This window comes from Vidua macroura, chromosome 4, assembly GCF_024509145.1.
Source record: "Vidua macroura isolate BioBank_ID:100142 chromosome 4, ASM2450914v1, whole genome shotgun sequence".
Lineage (NCBI taxonomy): Eukaryota > Metazoa > Chordata > Aves > Passeriformes > Viduidae > Vidua > Vidua macroura.
The window spans coordinates 74005996-74029280 of record NC_071574.1 but is presented as its reverse complement, the minus strand read 5'-3'; positions in this window follow the sequence as shown (position 1 = coordinate 74029280).

The window sequence follows — 23285 nt, the reverse complement described above, 5'->3', positions numbered from 1 at the left end:
ATAACCAAAATAAAAAATCTTTTCTTTTAAGCTATATTTCAATCTATATTATTTTTATATTTTTTATATTTATATTCACATTTTGATTTAAAATGTATACTGATGTATAATGATCATTTTATAATTTCTTACATTCATTCATATTACTTAAAGTTTATTTTATTTTATATTTTTATGCATGTCTTAATATATTGATTACATATTTCTATATTTAGATTGATATTTCTAAAAGGTTTATATTTTTAAAAATAAAATCCCTGCATCTATCTAAGTAAAAACCTAAAAAAAAAAAAAAAAAAAACAACTCTTTTAAACTGTTTGTAAATTTATCTATATATTTTTCGCATTTATATTCAAATTTGCATTTTAAAGGTAGATTGATATATGTCGTTATTTATATTCTATCTCTTCCTATTACTTATTTTTACTTATATTTTATATCTATCTTTGTACATTGATTATATATTTTTATATTTAGAAGTCTATCAAAATAAAATGTATATTCATATTTTTTTTAATAAAAACCCTGCCTCGAACCAAATAAAAACCAAAAAAGCCCTTTCTTTAAACAATATTTAAATATTTATAGCATATTTTCATCATTATAATCACATTTGCATTTATACTTTCTATTGATGGATTATATTTATAAATGCATATAATATATATAATAAGATAACAAGATAGATAAAATATTATATATATTATATTTCATACATACTGCTAATACTTCTATTTACTTACATTTTAATTTTTATATAGATTTTAATGTACGTATGATATACTTCTATACATAGATTTCTAACTTATTTATATTTCTAATTTTTACAATAAAAACCCTGCCTACTAACAAATACAAAATTTTAAAAATCCTTTTATTTTAAACTATATTTGAATATTTCTATATTCATGCTTTTGATATTTACATTTATATGCTCTTGTATATTATATTACAGTATATTGACGTACTATATTTAGATAGATATAATATATTACATGTAATGTGGTATAATAAGACATATACACTAGAATATCTATTAGGTATTGTATCGATTTCTGTGATTTTGTATTTTTTTTTCTATTTTCTATTTCTATTTCTATATACACGTATATTAATTATACATTACATCCTCACAGCGCATACCTGGGGCTGTTCTGGCTTTCTTTCCAAATGAATTTAGCAATACTTTCCTATTTTTACCAATACCTATAAAAACGAAACATTTGCCAGGATTTAGTAGTATTCTACACACCCCCCTCCCTGTGCATTTTGGGGCAGCTTTGGGTCCCTCGGGGGGACGGCACCCGGCAGGACCCCCCCTCATTCGCCACCCACCTGCTCCTCCGCCGCAGCGTGCGTCCCTCTCCTAGGGACCTTGGGGTGCCCCAAATGACACCAGAGCCCCGAGTCTTCACCCCTTTTTCCTGGCCCCCAAAGAAGGCACAGAAGGAGTCTAACTGCCCCGGCCAGCAGCCCAGCACTTGCTTCCATCCCTTTCCACATGTACATCCCCCCCGAAAGGGACTCTGCCGCAACAAGAAAGGGGGGCAGCCGCCAGAAGGGTCGAAGCTCCTGCCCAGCCTCGCTGTCACGGGCGAGGGGCAGAGAGAGGGAGCGGCAGAGACGGCGGGGACGCGGCACGGACGGCACGGCACCGAGCGGGGGCCGCTCTCAGCGCGATGCCGGCAAAGCCGCAGGTCCGGCGGGGCCGGGCGGGGTTTGACCGGCACGGGGGGATCCGCCGAGAGCCTCCGGCCCCGTGCGGGGGGACTCCCGCAAGGGCCCGGGGCCGCCGGGCTCCGGCCCTCTGGGCTTTATGCTCCGGCGCCCCCGGCCCCGCGGCTGCGGGGAAAGAAGGAACGGGGCGACGGCAAGAGAGGAGGGCTAGCAGGGCGTGAGACAGCGTATGGAGGGAGGGAGGTCGGGCTGTGGAGGAAAGCGGGAGGGCAAGGGAAAGGCCGGGAGCGGGGAAGAGGGACGGTGCACAGAGGAGGGAGAGAAGAGGAATAGAACGGAGGAGCGGGATAGGGACAGGGCAGTGGGGGTCGGGTTTGCGAGGGAGAGGAGGGGAGGGTCCGCGGACAAAGAACAGGAATACGGGGAGGAGGAAGGAAGGGTAGAGGGGGGGACGGGAGGGGAGACCGAAAAGGGAGAGAAAGGGGTCGGCTTTGGGGAGAGAGGGAACTAAGGGATAGAGAGAGAAAGAAGGGGAATACGGGAAGGAGGAAGAAAGGAAGAAGGATTGGTAGAGAGAGGGACAAGAGGGGGAGCCTCAGAGAGCGCCGATCCACCCCGAGCCCGCCCCGGCGGCCCGCCCTGCTCGGGATGCTGCGCTCGGCGGAGCTCGGCTCGGTTCGGCCCCACTCGGCTCCTCGCCTACACTCGGGCTGTTCTCCGCTAGACTCGGCTGGATTCGCCTCTTCGGCGCAGCTCGGCTCGCCTCAACTCGGAGCCGCTCGGCTCCGCTCGGCTCCGCTCGGCTCCCCGCGGCAGCGCGCCTCCCGCGCACGCGCACAGCTCGCCGCTCTCCTGCCGCCGAGCCCCGCGCCCGGCCCGGCCGGCGCACGGAAACCCCCGCGCCACATCAGACCCAGCACTTTCTGCGCTAAAGCCTTTCTGTCCTAGAAGGAGATAAACTTCTCTACCTCCTTCGTCTCCTCAGTTTTCTTCTTTGATTTCAAAATCAGAGTTACAAAAACCTACTCAACTACAAGACTCAGTAAGTAGCCGAGAAAGTAGTCCCGTCAATTTCAGAACCTAAAGAACACGTTATACTTAAGTTTCCACACTTCAAAAAAGAAAAATCACACACGAGTCCTACTCACTGTGTCAAGCCTTATTTAAAACACACCAAAAAACCCTAAAAGAAATAGTTCCACAACCAAAACAGAACAAACAAGTAACACTAACTAAAACCACGCATCCAAATACACTGTTTATCAGTCACCAACCCGAAAAATCTCTTCTCAACGTGTCTCGTTTGTATACCTCCTCACAACTGACCTTATCCTTTACAAACACTAAATTGCAAATCAAAAAACTTACACATAACATAAACTCTTCAAATAACATTTATACACTCATACCCCAAATGACAGGTAAACCACCAAAAGTCAAATTACTCAAATCATTACAAACAAATACTTGTACAATATTTAGTTACAAAACAACCCCCAAACCACACCAAACCACAAAGAAGTTACCTCAAAACAGCAAACCTACAATTTAAAACAATTAATCCACTAAGACCAAACTTAACAATAATACATTAAAAAAACACCAAAAAAAAAAACCCAAAAAAACCACAAACAAACAACCAAAAAAAAAGAACACCCACCCAAAAATACCCAATCGCTCCAACACAAATTTACTTCTCAGTATCAAAACAGTACGACCTTTTAATAACCTAATTCTATTATTTCTGCATCTCTTTTAACACCTAAAATAACTACAACTCACACTTGAACCACATTAAATGAACTTACTTATTAACTAGCCAAATGAAACAATAACACATCTATAACATTAAATAAATTACTGCCAAATAGGAACATCTTTAAACATACTACCTTACAAAATAAAACAACTGTTCATTTTTTATTATTCACACACAATCATAAATATAAAACATTTAAAAAATATATAAATTGATGAAATCACAAGAAATCAATTTACAAAAACATTACAAAAATTTTAAATTAATCAATCACACATAAATAAAAAATAACGAAATAATATTTTCAAGAATTAAAACATCACTAAATAACTTAAATCATTATTAAAAACTAAAATACTCATCTTATTAATAATTACCGCTTTTTATCTCCCCTACCGATTTAAATTTTTACATAGAACTCTACAAAAATCCTTAACAAGTAGATTTATAACTTAAATTTAAAACATTTATAGATAAACATACTTCATGAATAATCTACACACCAAACAACTAAACTAACAAGAAAAACCTAATAAAATACTAATATATTCATAACATCAAAACCCCAAATCATTAACATAAAAACCCATATAAACACATGAAAATACCTACAGTTAAAAAAGACGTACCTTAATGAACAATATTCACAGCTTAATAATTCATTACAAACTCTTACCAATTAACGATTAACATTAATTACTTGATACCAATAAAATACAAGAAAATGTTACTTTAGCCAATAACTATAATAAAATATCATAACTAATAACTTAAAATCTCACTTTATTAAAAATATACAACGGTGAAGCAACGTATCATAAAAAATCCCATTATTATCACTACACAGATATACGTATATACATATATCTATCTACAGATAGATAGATCATATATCCATCTCAACAGCAGCATCTGCGACCGATTCCTGTTTTCTCTCTTGTCTCCTAAATTTATTAGCCATAGAGGATGGAGTAAGGAAATCATTTTATTTATCACCTTGTTCTCCAGAAACCTGAAAAACAAAATAAAACAGAACAAAAAGAAAAAAAAAAAAAAAAAAAGAAAACCACATTTGAAAGGCAGATCCTCACCAGCAGCTGGTCCATCTCCTACAGGGGACCATATTCTAGGGCACTTTTGGTGCACTTGCCTGAACCTGTCAGGGCACTCTGTGCCTGCAGAAGAGATTTTTTTTTGTCAGGGAGAGGCAAGGGGAGGAGAAATAACGTTCTAGACAGCTCAAATCCATTACTGTGCCACTTCCTGTGCAGCAGGTCCTGTGACAGGATGGGAACTGAGGCTGCTTGAAATTTAAAAGCTGAAGACACCAGCACAAGGTGTCCTTTTGCTTTGTCAAGGAAGTGATTCCCAAATCACACAGCCCCCCCACCATCGTCCCTCCTACCACCACCTGAAAGCCTCTTGATTCTCTTCTCAAAAACACAAGGGACACCTCAGAGTTCAGCAAGTTCTGCCAGTGCAGCCCTCGGTGCCCCCGTCTCCAGGTCTGTCCCCCTTGCTTTCATCCTCAGCCACGTCATTCTTCAGCCGTGGACAGGAAATTGTCCCCATTTCTCCCGTACTTCCCTGGTTACCTTTTCTCTAAGCCGTGCAGGACCCCCGAGAGGAGGCTGTGATCCTCTATCAGCTCATGGGCAGCTCTAGAGGTGACACGGGCAGCACTCTGTCGTATCTCCAGAATACGACGCTGAAACAGAGAATGCAACTTGTTCTTTTACAGCCAAGATCTGATTATCTAAAATAAAATGAGCAATTTGGCTGGTACCCCATCAACTTCCAGCTAAAATGAACACCGCCTGTTCTCAGCAACTCCAGAGAAGGAAAGACATTCTCCCTTCAACGCTTCACACCACAGGTGCTGCTCTTACAAGGAGTATTCAGGTAGCAAGACAATTTTCTCTTTTTGTCCGAGGTTTTGATACCTGAAATCCTCAGGGTGGATGCTCCCAAACCCGAGAGCTCCCGGCAGGCGAGGTTCCCTCCTGCCGAAGCACTGTGCAGGTGACAAACGTGCTGGCTGGGGAAATAGAGACCCCAAAAAGAAAAGGCCCCGACTGCAGGAGCAAAACCACGGCACCCCCGTGAGGCTCCACGACGGCAGGAACCGGTCCCAGGTTCAGGGGATAAGGATGGGACTGGTTTAGACACAAGCAAAATTATTTCCCCATCCACACATCCACAAAACCAACAAGGAACAGATTTTCAAGAGGACCAAGGCAGAATCAGCTATTCCTTTCTGTTTGGTACTTGAGATCTCGAGGCCAATACAAGCTTTTGTGGTTTTGGGGTATTTGGGAACTGTTCTTTTTCAATTCTTACCTGGGAGCCCTGGTCACACAAAGGACTGCTGAAAAAGGCAAGAATGACCCGGAAAATCCTCTGGTAGACATAGAGCTCACAGCAATGTTTGTCACGCAGCCCTTCCCCAAGAAATCTGAGGATCCACTCGCGCTCTGTTTTCTACGGGAAGCCACAAAGAAAAACACCACCGTCAGACATTCCGACATTTCCAAAGGATACCTGCTCCTAAGAGCACAAAACCCCGGTTCCCTCCGAGTGCCAGCTCAGGGCTCACCACAGCTTCTTCTGGACTTCTCCATTTCCATTCCTACCAAATTTAATCGCTAACATCCACTGGGAACAGTCAGTCTGCAGCCCAAACATGCAGTGGAAATGGAATTTTAGAAGTACCTGTTTCTAAAATACTTCAGTTGATCTCAAAGTTACTAACCTAAACTCCTTCAAACAACTTGTTCACGAGGAGGCAGGGATTGATTCAATACTCACCAGCCCATCTGGCCAAGGTCAGAGCTCTGTGCCCACCCAGGACACGGCAGCCAGCAGGGACCCTTCTCCCACTCTCCAGCACGGACCTGTGAAGCCAGGGAGAAGTTTACGGAGCAGCAACAGCCAGAAGATGCTCTCTGCTTCCGTACGCTCTCTGATCCATCACTCCCAAGGAAAGTCCCCACGGATCGGAAGCAACCACCTCTCATTTCTCCTCCGCAATCATCACTGCCTTGCCTTTCTCTGCAAGCGTTTCCTCCCGTGCCCGTCCCCAGAGCACCTTTAGTCCATCTTTTCCTCCCAACCGCAGCTCTCCAGCACAAATGCCACTCCTCACACAGACAAAGCAAACACTCATCTGCCTCAGCTTTTGGCCTAGAAAGCAAAAACCTCAACGCGTCTGCCTACGTGATTAAAACACAGAGACGCACGGGTGGACATAGATGGAAAGCTTTTCAGGAGAGAAAAGAGCTGATTCGCTAGCACGCCTCCATACAGCTTCAGAAAAATCAGAATCCACAGCAACTCCTAAGACCCCTGCTGAGGAACCCAGCCCTCCTGGGAACACCCAATTCAGCAGCCACGGGAAAAGGATGGGAGAAGCCAAGCTTGGGGTGAAAAAAAGATGACATCAATACAGCAGCCTGTAAAAAGCCTTCACACAGCAACAGTGGGAACCAGTCCCATTTGCTCCGTCCCTGCTTTTTGGGATGACGCAAACAGGAAATGAAAACACGTGCAACACAAGGCACACCTATAGGGCGTACCAGGTGCTCCTTTTGGCAGCGTGGATGACAAAGGTCTCTCTGCGCACTTACAGGCAGCCCGGTTTCAATCCATCCTTAGCCCAAGCCTTCCTCGCCTCCCATTCGCCAGCGCTCTGCGCTGGCCTTTGGAGCGCTGGCCCCGTCCTCCCGCAGCAGCACGGCACCGGAACACAGCGAGGCAAAGCGTGCCGGAGCCGCCCGTGCTGTCAGCGTACCTGTCAGCTGCCGGCGGTGGGCAACTCCGGCCCTGCGGGCAAGGGGGAGACGGCTCGGGCACCTCCAGCGGCTGCTCTGCCCCGATGCTTTCGCGTTCTCCTGCATTTCCCTGCAGCGGAGGGGGTCCGGGACGGGGGCGGATCGTGTCAGAGTGGAGACGGCGGGGAAGCACGGGGAGGCGGCGGGAACGCGGCGGGACGAGACAGGGACGCGGCGGGACGGCGACGACTCGCTTGACCTTCCAAAGATGGCGGCAGGAGGGGCGGGGAAAGCCGGGGCCCCGCTCCGCCGCCCGCGCGCCGCCCCGGCGGCATTTTCCGGCACGCGGTCGCTTCCAGCGTCTAGAGAGGGACGCGCGCGGGGATCGGGAAAGGGGAGTGCAGCCCTGTTCCGACGCCGCTCGCCCCCCGCCCGCCGCCCCCGGCCCGTGAGCGCTGCGACCGCGCCTCCGCCGCCCGCCGAAAGCGGCCCCGCCGGGCCGCCCTCGCCGCTGCCGTTCTTCTCGGTCATCGGGTCCCTTTGCTCTCCCGCATCTCCTTCACCCCTCCCCTCTATTTACAGACACCGCCCCGCTTGCCGCTCGCTCCCGCGCCTCGCCCTTCCCACGCTCGGCAGCCGTCCTTCCCCCCTCAGCCGGCACCCAGCGGCGAGGGGCAGGGCGCTGGCTGGGGGGGGGGGCTGCAGTACCGCTCTCTGTCCACAAGGCGGCAGCACCGCCGCCGGCCACAGCCGGGGGCTGCCGCTCGCCCGGAGGGAAGGGAGGCAGAAAAGAACGGGGGCGATCCCCTTGGAAAAATCCTGAAAAATAAATGGCCCAAAAAACACCCGCACACAAACTAAAACACACTGCCTCTAACCCAATACAACCCCTCCAAAATCCTTTTCTTTTAAACTCTCTCTAACTATCTTTCATATTTATACTTTTCACATGCCCATTTATCATGTATATTGATGCATGATGTTATTTCGATTCTATATTAAATATCTTCCTATGACTTCTATTTATTTCTATTTTATCTTTTTATAGATCTAGATATATATATGATACATTTCTATATTTATATTGCAAAAATAGTTCTGTTATTTAAAATAAAAGCCCTGCCTGTAACCAAATTCTAGCTCTATGATATTAATATTAACGATCTCTTATTTAAAAGAAAAATGCTGCCTGAAACCCACCCGCCCGCGGCGCAAGTGTGGCAACAGCCCGTGTCCGCAGTACTGGCAAGGCCGCGGGAAATCCCGGCGGGGCGGCGCCTGCGTGGCGCGCGGGCAGTGCAGCAGGCGGACCACGATTTTCCCGCGCTTTTTTTGGTTTTTTTTTTTTTTTTTTATCCGCCATATTGAGAAGGTCAAGAGTGTCCCGGCCGCCGCGACACTTTCAAGATGGCGGCCGCGTGAGGCCCTCGGAAGGGAGAGGCGTTTTTGCCGATGCCTGTCGGCGCCCGCTCACAACCTGACCGCCCGCGCAGCCGCTGAGCTCACAGTCCGTGGCCACGACAAGGGAAAAAGCGAAAAAAATCCCGCGGGGCGGCGCCGGCGTCAGGGTGGCGTGCAGGCAGTGCAGTAAACAGACCGTGGTCCTCGTTTTTCCCGCCTTTTTTGCCGCCATATTGGGAAGGTCAAGCGAGTCCGCGACAACCCACTCCCAAGATGGCGGCCGCGGGAGGACCTCGGGCGACGGCTGCAGTACCGCACTCTGGCCACAAGGCGGCGGCACTGCCGCCCGCCCTGGGGCTGCAGGCGGGGAAGGCGCGCAAAGAAGAACAGGCGCGACCCCCTTCAAAACATCCTCTGCAATAAATGCGCCTAAACAGCCCGCACGAAACCAAAAAACACCGACAAAAAAAAAAAAAAAAAACAAAAAAACCTGCCTCTAACCCAATAATAACCAAAATAAAAAATCTTTTCTTTTAAGCTATATTTCAATCTATATTATTTTTATATTTTTTATATTTATATTCACATTTTGATTTAAAATGTATACTGATGTATAATGATCATTTTATAATTTCTTACATTCATTCATATTACTTAAAGTTTATTTTATTTTATATTTTTATGCATGTCTTAATATATTGATTACATATTTCTATATTTAGATTGATATTTCTAAAAGGTTTATATTTTTAAAAATAAAATCCCTGCATCTATCTAAGTAAAAACCTAAAAAAAAAAAAAAAAAAAACAACTCTTTTAAACTGTTTGTAAATTTATCTATATATTTTTCGCATTTATATTCAAATTTGCATTTTAAAGGTAGATTGATATATGTCGTTATTTATATTCTATCTCTTCCTATTACTTATTTTTACTTATATTTTATATCTATCTTTGTACATTGATTATATATTTTTATATTTAGAAGTCTATCAAAATAAAATGTATATTCATATTTTTTTTAATAAAAACCCTGCCTCGAACCAAATAAAAACCAAAAAAGCCCTTTCTTTAAACAATATTTAAATATTTATAGCATATTTTCATCATTATAATCACATTTGCATTTATACTTTCTATTGATGGATTATATTTATAAATGCATATAATATATATAATAAGATAACAAGATAGATAAAATATTATATATATTATATTTCATACATACTGCTAATACTTCTATTTACTTACATTTTAATTTTTATATAGATTTTAATGTACGTATGATATACTTCTATACATAGATTTCTAACTTATTTATATTTCTAATTTTTACAATAAAAACCCTGCCTACTAACAAATACAAAATTTTAAAAATCCTTTTATTTTAAACTATATTTGAATATTTCTATATTCATGCTTTTGATATTTACATTTATATGCTCTTGTATATTATATTACAGTATATTGACGTACTATATTTAGATAGATATAATATATTACATGTAATGTGGTATAATAAGACATATACACTAGAATATCTATTAGGTATTGTATCGATTTCTGTGATTTTGTATTTTTTTTTCTATTTTCTATTTCTATTTCTATATACACGTATATTAATTATACATTACATCCTCACAGCGCATACCTGGGGCTGTTCTGGCTTTCTTTCCAAATGAATTTAGCAATACTTTCCTATTTTTACCAATACCTATAAAAACGAAACATTTGCCAGGATTTAGTAGTATTCTACACACCCCCCTCCCTGTGCATTTTGGGGCAGCTTTGGGTCCCTCGGGGGGACGGCACCCGGCAGGACCCCCCCTCATTCGCCACCCACCTGCTCCTCCGCCGCAGCGTGCGTCCCTCTCCTAGGGACCTTGGGGTGCCCCAAATGACACCAGAGCCCCGAGTCTTCACCCCTTTTTCCTGGCCCCCAAAGAAGGCACAGAAGGAGTCTAACTGCCCCGGCCAGCAGCCCAGCACTTGCTTCCATCCCTTTCCACATGTACATCCCCCCCGAAAGGGACTCTGCCGCAACAAGAAAGGGGGGCAGCCGCCAGAAGGGTCGAAGCTCCTGCCCAGCCTCGCTGTCACGGGCGAGGGGCAGAGAGAGGGAGCGGCAGAGACGGCGGGGACGCGGCACGGACGGCACGGCACCGAGCGGGGGCCGCTCTCAGCGCGATGCCGGCAAAGCCGCAGGTCCGGCGGGGCCGGGCGGGGTTTGACCGGCACGGGGGGATCCGCCGAGAGCCTCCGGCCCCGTGCGGGGGGACTCCCGCAAGGGCCCGGGGCCGCCGGGCTCCGGCCCTCTGGGCTTTATGCTCCGGCGCCCCCGGCCCCGCGGCTGCGGGGAAAGAAGGAACGGGGCGACGGCAAGAGAGGAGGGCTAGCAGGGCGTGAGACAGCGTATGGAGGGAGGGAGGTCGGGCTGTGGAGGAAAGCGGGAGGGCAAGGGAAAGGCCGGGAGCGGGGAAGAGGGACGGTGCACAGAGGAGGGAGAGAAGAGGAATAGAACGGAGGAGCGGGATAGGGACAGGGCAGTGGGGGTCGGGTTTGCGAGGGAGAGGAGGGGAGGGTCCGCGGACAAAGAACAGGAATACGGGGAGGAGGAAGGAAGGGTAGAGGGGGGGACGGGAGGGGAGACCGAAAAGGGAGAGAAAGGGGTCGGCTTTGGGGAGAGAGGGAACTAAGGGATAGAGAGAGAAAGAAGGGGAATACGGGAAGGAGGAAGAAAGGAAGAAGGATTGGTAGAGAGAGGGACAAGAGGGGGAGCCTCAGAGAGCGCCGATCCACCCCGAGCCCGCCCCGGCGGCCCGCCCTGCTCGGGATGCTGCGCTCGGCGGAGCTCGGCTCGGTTCGGCCCCACTCGGCTCCTCGCCTACACTCGGGCTGTTCTCCGCTAGACTCGGCTGGATTCGCCTCTTCGGCGCAGCTCGGCTCGCCTCAACTCGGAGCCGCTCGGCTCCGCTCGGCTCCGCTCGGCTCCCCGCGGCAGCGCGCCTCCCGCGCACGCGCACAGCTCGCCGCTCTCCTGCCGCCGAGCCCCGCGCCCGGCCCGGCCGGCGCACGGAAACCCCCGCGCCACATCAGACCCAGCACTTTCTGCGCTAAAGCCTTTCTGTCCTAGAAGGAGATAAACTTCTCTACCTCCTTCGTCTCCTCAGTTTTCTTCTTTGATTTCAAAATCAGAGTTACAAAAACCTACTCAACTACAAGACTCAGTAAGTAGCCGAGAAAGTAGTCCCGTCAATTTCAGAACCTAAAGAACACGTTATACTTAAGTTTCCACACTTCAAAAAAGAAAAATCACACACGAGTCCTACTCACTGTGTCAAGCCTTATTTAAAACACACCAAAAAACCCTAAAAGAAATAGTTCCACAACCAAAACAGAACAAACAAGTAACACTAACTAAAACCACGCATCCAAATACACTGTTTATCAGTCACCAACCCGAAAAATCTCTTCTCAACGTGTCTCGTTTGTATACCTCCTCACAACTAACCTTATCCTTTACAAACACTAAATTGCAAATCAAAAAACTTACACATAACATAAACTCTTCAAATAACATTTATACACTCATACCCCAAATGACAGGTAAACCACCAAAAGTCAAATTACTCAAATCATTACAAACAAATACTTGTACAATATTTAGTTACAAAACAACCCCCAAACCACACCAAACCACAAAGAAGTTACCTCAAAACAGCAAACCTACAATTTAAAACAATTAATCCACTAAGACCAAACTTAACAATAATACATTAAAAAAACACCAAAAAAAAAAACCCAAAAAAACCACAAACAAACAACCAAAAAAAAAGAACACCCACCCAAAAATACCCAATCGCTCCAACACAAATTTACTTCTCAGTATCAAAACAGTACGACCTTTTAATAACCTAATTCTATTATTTCTGCATCTCTTTTAACACCTAAAATAACTACAACTCACACTTGAACCACATTAAATGAACTTACTTATTAACTAGCCAAATGAAACAATAACACATCTATAACATTAAATAAATTACTGCCAAATAGGAACATCTTTAAACATACTACCTTACAAAATAAAACAACTGTTCATTTTTTATTATTCACACACAATCATAAATATAAAACATTTAAAAAATATATAAATTGATGAAATCACAAGAAATCAATTTACAAAAACATTACAAAAATTTTAAATTAATCAATCACACATAAATAAAAAATAACGAAATAATATTTTCAAGAATTAAAACATCACTAAATAACTTAAATCATTATTAAAAACTAAAATACTCATCTTATTAATAATTACCGCTTTTTATCTCCCCTACCGATTTAAATTTTTACATAGAACTCTACAAAAATCCTTAACAAGTAGATTTATAACTTAAATTTAAAACATTTATAGATAAACATACTTCATGAATAATCTACACACCAAACAACTAAACTAACAAGAAAAACCTAATAAAATACTAATATATTCATAACATCAAAACCCCAAATCATTAACATAAAAACCCATATAAACACATGAAAATACCTACAGTTAAAAAAGACGTACCTTAATGAACAATATTCACAGCTTAATAATTCATTACAAACTCTTACCAATTAACGATTAACATTAATTACTTGATACCAATAAAATACAAGAAAATGTTACTTTAGCCAATAACTATAATAAAATATCATAACTAATAACTTAAAATCTCACTTTATTAAAAATATACAACGGTGAAGCAACGTATCATAAAAAATCCCATTATTATCACTACACAGATATACGTATATACATATATCTATCTACAGATAGATAGATCATATATCCATCTCAACAGCAGCATCTGCGACCGATTCCTGTTTTCTCTCTTGTCTCCTAAATTTATTAGCCATAGAGGATGGAGTAAGGAAATCATTTTATTTATCACCTTGTTCTCCAGAAACCTGAAAAACAAAATAAAACAGAACAAAAAGAAAAAAAAAAAAAAAAAAAGAAAACCACATTTGAAAGGCAGATCCTCACCAGCAGCTGGTCCATCTCCTACAGGGGACCATATTCTAGGGCACTTTTGGTGCACTTGCCTGAACCTGTCAGGGCACTCTGTGCCTGCAGAAGAGATTTTTTTTTGTCAGGGAGAGGCAAGGGGAGGAGAAATAACGTTCTAGACAGCTCAAATCCATTACTGTGCCACTTCCTGTGCAGCAGGTCCTGTGACAGGATGGGAACTGAGGCTGCTTGAAATTTAAAAGCTGAAGACACCAGCACAAGGTGTCCTTTTGCTTTGTCAAGGAAGTGATTCCCAAATCACACAGCCCCCCCACCATCGTCCCTCCTACCACCACCTGAAAGCCTCTTGATTCTCTTCTCAAAAACACAAGGGACACCTCAGAGTTCAGCAAGTTCTGCCAGTGCAGCCCTCGGTGCCCCCGTCTCCAGGTCTGTCCCCCTTGCTTTCATCCTCAGCCACGTCATTCTTCAGCCGTGGACAGGAAATTGTCCCCATTTCTCCCGTACTTCCCTGGTTACCTTTTCTCTAAGCCGTGCAGGACCCCCGAGAGGAGGCTGTGATCCTCTATCAGCTCATGGGCAGCTCTAGAGGTGACACGGGCAGCACTCTGTCGTATCTCCAGAATACGACGCTGAAACAGAGAATGCAACTTGTTCTTTTACAGCCAAGATCTGATTATCTAAAATAAAATGAGCAATTTGGCTGGTACCCCATCAACTTCCAGCTAAAATGAACACCGCCTGTTCTCAGCAACTCCAGAGAAGGAAAGACATTCTCCCTTCAACGCTTCACACCACAGGTGCTGCTCTTACAAGGAGTATTCAGGTAGCAAGACAATTTTCTCTTTTTGTCCGAGGTTTTGATACCTGAAATCCTCAGGGTGGATGCTCCCAAACCCGAGAGCTCCCGGCAGGCGAGGTTCCCTCCTGCCGAAGCACTGTGCAGGTGACAAACGTGCTGGCTGGGGAAATAGAGACCCCAAAAAGAAAAGGCCCCGACTGCAGGAGCAAAACCACGGCACCCCCGTGAGGCTCCACGACGGCAGGAACCGGTCCCAGTTTCAGGGGATAAGGATGGGACTGGTTTAGACACAAGCAAAATTATTTCCCCATCCACACATCCACAAAACCAACAAGGAACAGATTTTCAAGAGGACCAAGGCAGAATCAGCTATTCCTTTCTGTTTGGTACTTGAGATCTCGAGGCCAATACAAGCTTTTGTGGTTTTGGGGTATTTGGGAACTGTTCTTTTTCAATTCTTACCTGGGAGCCCTGGTCACACAAAGGACTGCTGAAAAAGGCAAGAATGACCCGGAAAATCCTCTGGTAGACATAGAGCTCACAGCAATGTTTGTCACGCAGCCCTTCCCCAAGAAATCTGAGGATCCACTCGCGCTCTGTTTTCTACGGGAAGCCACAAAGAAAAACACCACCGTCAGACATTCCGACATTTCCAAAGGATACCTGCTCCTAAGAGCACAAAACCCCGGTTCCCTCCGAGTGCCAGCTCAGGGCTCACCACAGCTTCTTCTGGACTTCTCCATTTCCATTCCTACCAAATTTAATCGCTAACATCCACTGGGAACAGTCAGTCTGCAGCCCAAACATGCAGTGGAAATGGAATTTTAGAAGTACCTGTTTCTAAAATACTTCAGTTGATCTCAAAGTTACTAACCTAAACTCCTTCAAACAACTTGTTCACGAGGAGGCAGGGATTGATTCAATACTCACCAGCCCATCTGGCCAAGGTCAGAGCTCTGTGCCCACCCAGGACACGGCAGCCAGCAGGGACCCTTCTCCCACTCTCCAGCACGGACCTGTGAAGCCAGGGAGAAGTTTACGGAGCAGCAACAGCCAGAAGATGCTCTCTGCTTCCGTACGCTCTCTGATCCATCACTCCCAAGGAAAGTCCCCACGGATCGGAAGCAACCACCTCTCATTTCTCCTCCGCAATCATCACTGCCTTGCCTTTCTCTGCAAGCGTTTCCTCCCGTGCCCGTCCCCAGAGCACCTTTAGTCCATCTTTTCCTCCCAACCGCAGCTCTCCAGCACAAATGCCACTCCTCACACAGACAAAGCAAACACTCATCTGCCTCAGCTTTTGGCCTAGAAAGCAAAAACCTCAACGCGTCTGCCTACGTGATTAAAACACAGAGACGCACGGGTGGACATAGATGGAAAGCTTTTCAGGAGAGAAAAGAGCTGATTCGCTAGCACGCCTCCATACAGCTTCAGAAAAATCAGAATCCACAGCAACTCCTAAGACCCCTGCTGAGGAACCCAGCCCTCCTGGGAACACCCAATTCAGCAGCCACGGGAAAAGGATGGGAGAAGCCAAGCTTGGGGTGAAAAAAAGATGACATCAATACAGCAGCCTGTAAAAAGCCTTCACACAGCAACAGTGGGAACCAGTCCCATTTGCTCCGTCCCTGCTTTTTGGGATGACGCAAACAGGAAATGAAAACACGTGCAACACAAGGCACACCTATAGGGCGTACCAGGTGCTCCTTTTGGCAGCGTGGATGACAAAGGTCTCTCTGCGCACTTACAGGCAGCCCGGTTTCAATCCATCCTTAGCCCAAGCCTTCCTCGCCTCCCATTCGCCAGCGCTCTGCGCTGGCCTTTGGAGCGCTGGCCCCGTCCTCCCGCAGCAGCACGGCACCGGAACACAGCGAGGCAAAGCGTGCCGGAGCCGCCCGTGCTGTCAGCGTACCTGTCAGCTGCCGGCGGTGGGCAACTCCGGCCCTGCGGGCAAGGGGGAGACGGCTCGGGCACCTCCAGCGGCTGCTCTGCCCCGATGCTTTCGCGTTCTCCTGCATTTCCCTGCAGCGGAGGGGGTCCGGGACGGGGGCGGATCGTGTCAGAGTGGAGACGGCGGGGAAGCACGGGGAGGCGGCGGGAACGCGGCGGGACGAGACAGGGACGCGGCGGGACGGCGACGACTCGCTTGACCTTCCAAAGATGGCGGCAGGAGGGGCGGGGAAAGCCGGGGCCCCGCTCCGCCGCCCGCGCGCCGCCCCGGCGGCATTTTCCGGCACGCGGTCGCTTCCAGCGTCTAGAGAGGGACGCGCGCGGGGATCGGGAAAGGGGAGTGCAGCCCTGTTCCGACGCCGCTCGCCCCCCGCCCGCCGCCCCCGGCCCGTGAGCGCTGCGACCGCGCCTCCGCCGCCCGCCGAAAGCGGCCCCGCCGGGCCGCCCTCGCCGCTGCCGTTCTTCTCGGTCATCGGGTCCCTTTGCTCTCCCGCATCTCCTTCACCCCTCCCCTCTATTTACAGACACCGCCCCGCTTGCCGCTCGCTCCCGCGCCTCGCCCTTCCCACGCTCGGCAGCCGTCCTTCCCCCCTCAGCCGGCACCCAGCGGCGAGGGGCAGGGCGCTGGCTGGGGGGGGGGGGCTGCAGTACCGCTCTCTGTCCACAAGGCGGCAGCACCGCCGCCGGCCACAGCCGGGGGCTGCCGCTCGCCCGGAGGGAAGGGAGGCAGAAAAGAACGGGGGCGATCCCCTTGGAAAAATCCTGAAAAATAAATGGCCCAAAAAACACCCGCACACAAACTAAAACACACTGCCTCTAACCCAATACAACCCCTCCAAAATCCTTTTCTTTTAAACTCTCTCTAACTATCTTTCATATTTATACTTTTCACATGCCCATTTATCATGTATATTGATGCATGATGTTATTTCGATTCTATATTAAATATCTTCCTATGACTTCTATTTATTTCTATTTTATCTTTTTATAGATCTAGATATATATATGATACATTTCTATATTTATATTGCAAAAATAGTTCTGTTATTTAAAATAAAAGCCCTGCCTGTAACCAAATTCTAGCTCTATGATATTAATATTAACGATCTCTTATTTAAAAGAAAAATGCTGCCTGAAACCCACCCGCCCGCGGCGCAAGTGTGGCAACAGCCCGTGTCCGCAGTACTGGCAAGGCCGCGGGAAATCCCGGCGGGGCGGCGCCTGCGTGGCGCGCGGGCAGTGCAGCAGGCGGACCACGATTTTCCCGCGCTTTTTTTGTTTTTTTTTTTTTTTTTTATCCGCCATATTGAGAAGGTCAAGAGTGTCCCGGCCGCCGCGACACTTTCAAGATGGCGGCCGCGTGAGGCCCTCGGAAGGGAGAGGCGTTTTTGCCGATGCCTGTCGGCGCCCGCTCACAACCTGACCGCCCGCGCAGCCGCTGAGCTCACAGTCCGTGGCCACGACAAGGGAAAAAGCGAAAAAAATCCCGCGGGGCGGCGCCGGCGTCAGGGTGGCGTGCAGGCAGTGCAGTAAACAGACCGTGGTCCTCGTTTTTCCCGCCTTTTTTGCCGCCATATTGGGAAGGTCAAGCGAGTCCGCGACAACCCACTCCCAAGATGGCGGCCGCGGGAGGACCTCGGGCGACGGCTGCAGTACCGCACTCTGGCCACAAGGCGGCGGCACTGCCGCCCGCCCTGGGGCTGCAGGCGGGGAAGGCGCGCAAAGAAGAACAGGCGCGACCCCCTTCAAAACATCCTCTGCAATAAATGCGCCTAAACAGCCCGCACGAAACCAAAAAACACCGACAAAAAAAAAAAAAAAAACAAAAAAACCTGCCTCTAACCCAATAATAACCAAAATAAAAAATCTTTTCTTTTAAGCTATATTTCAATCTATATTATTTTTATATTTTTTATATTTATATTCACATTTTGATTTAAAATGTATACTGATGTATAATGATCATTTTATAATTTCTTACATTCATTCATATTACTTAAAGTTTATTTTATTTTATATTTTTATGCATGTCTTAATATATTGATTACATATTTCTATATTTAGATTGATATTTCTAAAAGGTTTATATTTTTAAAAATAAAATCCCTGCATCTATCTAAGTAAAAACCTAAAAAAAAAAAAAAAAAAAACAACTCTTTTAAACTGTTTGTAAATTTATCTATATATTTTTCGCATTTATATTCAAATTTGCATTTTAAAGGTAGATTGATATATGTCGTTATTTATATTCTATCTCTTCCTATTACTTATTTTTACTTATATTTTATATCTATCTTTGTACATTGATTATATATTTTTATATTTAGAAGTCTATCAAAATAAAATGTATATTCATATTTTTTTTAATAAAAACCCTGCCTCGAACCAAATAAAAACCAAAAAAGCCCTTTCTTTAAACAATATTTAAATATTTATAGCATATTTTCATCATTATAATCACATTTGCATTTATACTTTCTATTGATGGATTATATTTATAAATGCATATAATATATATAATAAGATAACAAGATAGATAAAATATTATATATATTATATTTCATACATACTGCTAATACTTCTATTTACTTACATTTTAATTTTTATATAGATTTTAATGTACGTATGATATACTTCTATACATAGATTTCTAACTTATTTATATTTCTAATTTTTACAATAAAAACCCTGCCTACTAACAAATACAAAATTTTAAAAATCCTTTTATTTTAAACTATATTTGAATATTTCTATATTCATGCTTTTGATATTTACATTTATATGCTCTTGTATATTATATTACAGTATATTGACGTACTATATTTAGATAGATATAATATATTACATGTAATGTGGTATAATAAGACATATACACTAGAATATCTATTAGGTATTGTATCGATTTCTGTGATTTTGTATTTTTTTTTCTATTTTCTATTTCTATTTCTATATACACGTATATTAATTATACATTACATCCTCACAGCGCATACCTGGGGCTGTTCTGGCTTTCTTTCCAAATGAATTTAGCAATACTTTCCTATTTTTACCAATACCTATAAAAACGAAACATTTGCCAGGATTTAGTAGTATTCTACACACCCCCCTCCCTGTGCATTTTGGGGCAGCTTTGGGTCCCTCGGGGGGACGGCACCCGGCAGGACCCCCCCTCATTCGCCACCCACCTGCTCCTCCGCCGCAGCGTGCGTCCCTCTCCTAGGGACCTTGGGGTGCCCCAAATGACACCAGAGCCCCGAGTCTTCACCCCTTTTTCCTGGCCCCCAAAGAAGGCACAGAAGGAGTCTAACTGCCCCGGCCAGCAGCCCAGCACTTGCTTCCATCCCTTTCCACATGTACATCCCCCCCGAAAGGGACTCTGCCGCAACAAGAAAGGGGGGCAGCCGCCAGAAGGGTCGAAGCTCCTGCCCAGCCTCGCTGTCACGGGCGAGGGGCAGAGAGAGGGAGCGGCAGAGACGGCGGGGACGCGGCACGGACGGCACGGCACCGAGCGGGGGCCGCTCTCAGCGCGATGCCGGCAAAGCCGCAGGTCCGGCGGGGCCGGGCGGGGTTTGACCGGCACGGGGGGATCCGCCGAGAGCCTCCGGCCCCGTGCGGGGGGACTCCCGCAAGGGCCCGGGGCCGCCGGGCTCCGGCCCTCTGGGCTTTATGCTCCGGCGCCCCCGGCCCCGCGGCTGCGGGGAAAGAAGGAACGGGGCGACGGCAAGAGAGGAGGGCTAGCAGGGCGTGAGACAGCGTATGGAGGGAGGGAGGTCGGGCTGTGGAGGAAAGCGGGAGGGCAAGGGAAAGGCCGGGAGCGGGGAAGAGGGACGGTGCACAGAGGAGGGAGAGAAGAGGAATAGAACGGAGGAGCGGGATAGGGACAGGGCAGTGGGGGTCGGGTTTGCGAGGGAGAGGAGGGGAGGGTCCGCGGACAAAGAACAGGAATACGGGGAGGAGGAAGGAAGGGTAGAGGGGGGGACGGGAGGGGAGACCGAAAAGGGAGAGAAAGGGGTCGGCTTTGGGGAGAGAGGGAACTAAGGGATAGAGAGAGAAAGAAGGGGAATACGGGAAGGAGGAAGAAAGGAAGAAGGATTGGTAGAGAGAGGGACAAGAGGGGGAGCCTCAGAGAGCGCCGATCCACCCCGAGCCCGCCCCGGCGGCCCGCCCTGCTCGGGATGCTGCGCTCGGCGGAGCTCGGCTCGGTTCGGCCCCACTCGGCTCCTCGCCTACACTCGGGCTGTTCTCCGCTAGACTCGGCTGGATTCGCCTCTTCGGCGCAGCTCGGCTCGCCTCAACTCGGAGCCGCTCGGCTCCGCTCGGCTCCGCTCGGCTCCCCGCGGCAGCGCGCCTCCCGCGCACGCGCACAGCTCGCCGCTCTCCTGCCGCCGAGCCCCGCGCCCGGCCCGGCCGGCGCACGGAAACCCCCGCGCCACATCAGACCCAGCACTTTCTGCGCTAAAGCCTTTCTGTCCTAGAAGGAGATAAACTTCTCTACCTCCTTCGTCTCCTCAGTTTTCTTCTTTGATTTCAAAATCAGAGTTACAAAAACCTACTCAACTACAAGACTCAGTAAGTAGCCGAGAAAGTAGTCCCGTCAATTTCAGAACCTAAAGAACACGTTATACTTAAGTTTCCACACTTCAAAAAAGAAAAATCACACACGAGTCCTACTCACTGTGTCAAGCCTTATTTAAAACACACCAAAAAACCCTAAAAGAAATAGTTCCACAACCAAAACAGAACAAACAAGTAACACTAACTAAAACCACGCATCCAAATACACTGTTTATCAGTCACCAACCCGAAAAATCTCTTCTCAACGTGTCTCGTTTGTATACCTCCTCACAACTAACCTTATCCTTTACAAACACTAAATTGCAAATCAAAAAACTTACACATAACATAAACTCTTCAAATAACATTTATACACTCATACCCCAAATGACAGGTAAACCACCAAAAGTCAAATTACTCAAATCATTACAAACAAATACTTGTACAATATTTAGTTACAAAACAACCCCCAAACCACACCAAACCACAAAGAAGTTACCTCAAAACAGCAAACCTACAATTTAAAACAATTAATCCACTAAGACCAAACTTAACAATAATACATTAAAAAAACACCAAAAAAAAAAACCCAAAAAAACCACAAACAAACAACCAAAAAAAAAGAACACCCACCCAAAAATACCCAATCGCTCCAACACAAATTTACTTCTCAGTATCAAAACAGTACGACCTTTTAATAACCTAATTCTATTATTTCTGCATCTCTTTTAACACCTAAAATAACTACAACTCACACTTGAACCACATTAAATGAACTTACTTATTAACTAGCCAAATGAAACAATAACACATCTATAACATTAAATAAATTACTGCCAAATAGGAACATCTTTAAACATACTACCTTACAAAATAAAACAACTGTTCATTTTTTATTATTCACACACAATCATAAATATAAAACATTTAAAAAATATATAAATTGATGAAATCACAAGAAATCAATTTACAAAAACATTACAAAAATTTTAAATTAATCAATCACACATAAATAAAAAATAACGAAATAATATTTTCAAGAATTAAAACATCACTAAATAACTTAAATCATTATTAAAAACTAAAATACTCATCTTATTAATAATTACCGCTTTTTATCTCCCCTACCGATTTAAATTTTTACATAGAACTCTACAAAAATCCTTAACAAGTAGATTTATAACTTAAATTTAAAACATTTATAGATAAACATACTTCATGAATAATCTACACACCAAACAACTAAACTAACAAGAAAAACCTAATAAAATACTAATATATTCATAACATCAAAACCCCAAATCATTAACATAAAAACCCATATAAACACATGAAAATACCTACAGTTAAAAAAGACGTACCTTAATGAACAATATTCACAGCTTAATAATTCATTACAAACTCTTACCAATTAACGATTAACATTAATTACTTGATACCAATAAAATACAAGAAAATGTTACTTTAGCCAATAACTATAATAAAATATCATAACTAATAACTTAAAATCTCACTTTATTAAAAATATACAACGGTGAAGCAACGTATCATAAAAAATCCCATTATTATCACTACACAGATATACGTATATACATATATCTATCTACAGATAGATAGATCATATATCCATCTCAACAGCAGCATCTGCGACCGATTCCTGTTTTCTCTCTTGTCTCCTAAATTTATTAGCCATAGAGGATGGAGTAAGGAAATCATTTTATTTATCACCTTGTTCTCCAGAAACCTGAAAAACAAAATAAAACAGAACAAAAAGAAAAAAAAAAAAAAAAAAAGAAAACCACATTTGAAAGGCAGATCCTCACCAGCAGCTGGTCCATCTCCTACAGGGGACCATATTCTAGGGCACTTTTGGTGCACTTGCCTGAACCTGTCAGGGCACTCTGTGCCTGCAGAAGAGATTTTTTTTTGTCAGGGAGAGGCAAGGGGAGGAGAAATAACGTTCTAGACAGCTCAAATCCATTACTGTGCCACTTCCTGTGCAGCAGGTCCTGTGACAGGATGGGAACTGAGGCTGCTTGAAATTTAAAAGCTGAAGACACCAGCACAAGGTGTCCTTTTGCTTTGTCAAGGAAGTGATTCCCAAATCACACAGCCCCCCCACCATCGTCCCTCCTACCACCACCTGAAAGCCTCTTGATTCTCTTCTCAAAAACACAAGGGACACCTCAGAGTTCAGCAAGTTCTGCCAGTGCAGCCCTCGGTGCCCCCGTCTCCAGGTCTGTCCCCCTTGCTTTCATCCTCAGCCACGTCATTCTTCAGCCGTGGACAGGAAATTGTCCCCATTTCTCCCGTACTTCCCTGGTTACCTTTTCTCTAAGCCGTGCAGGACC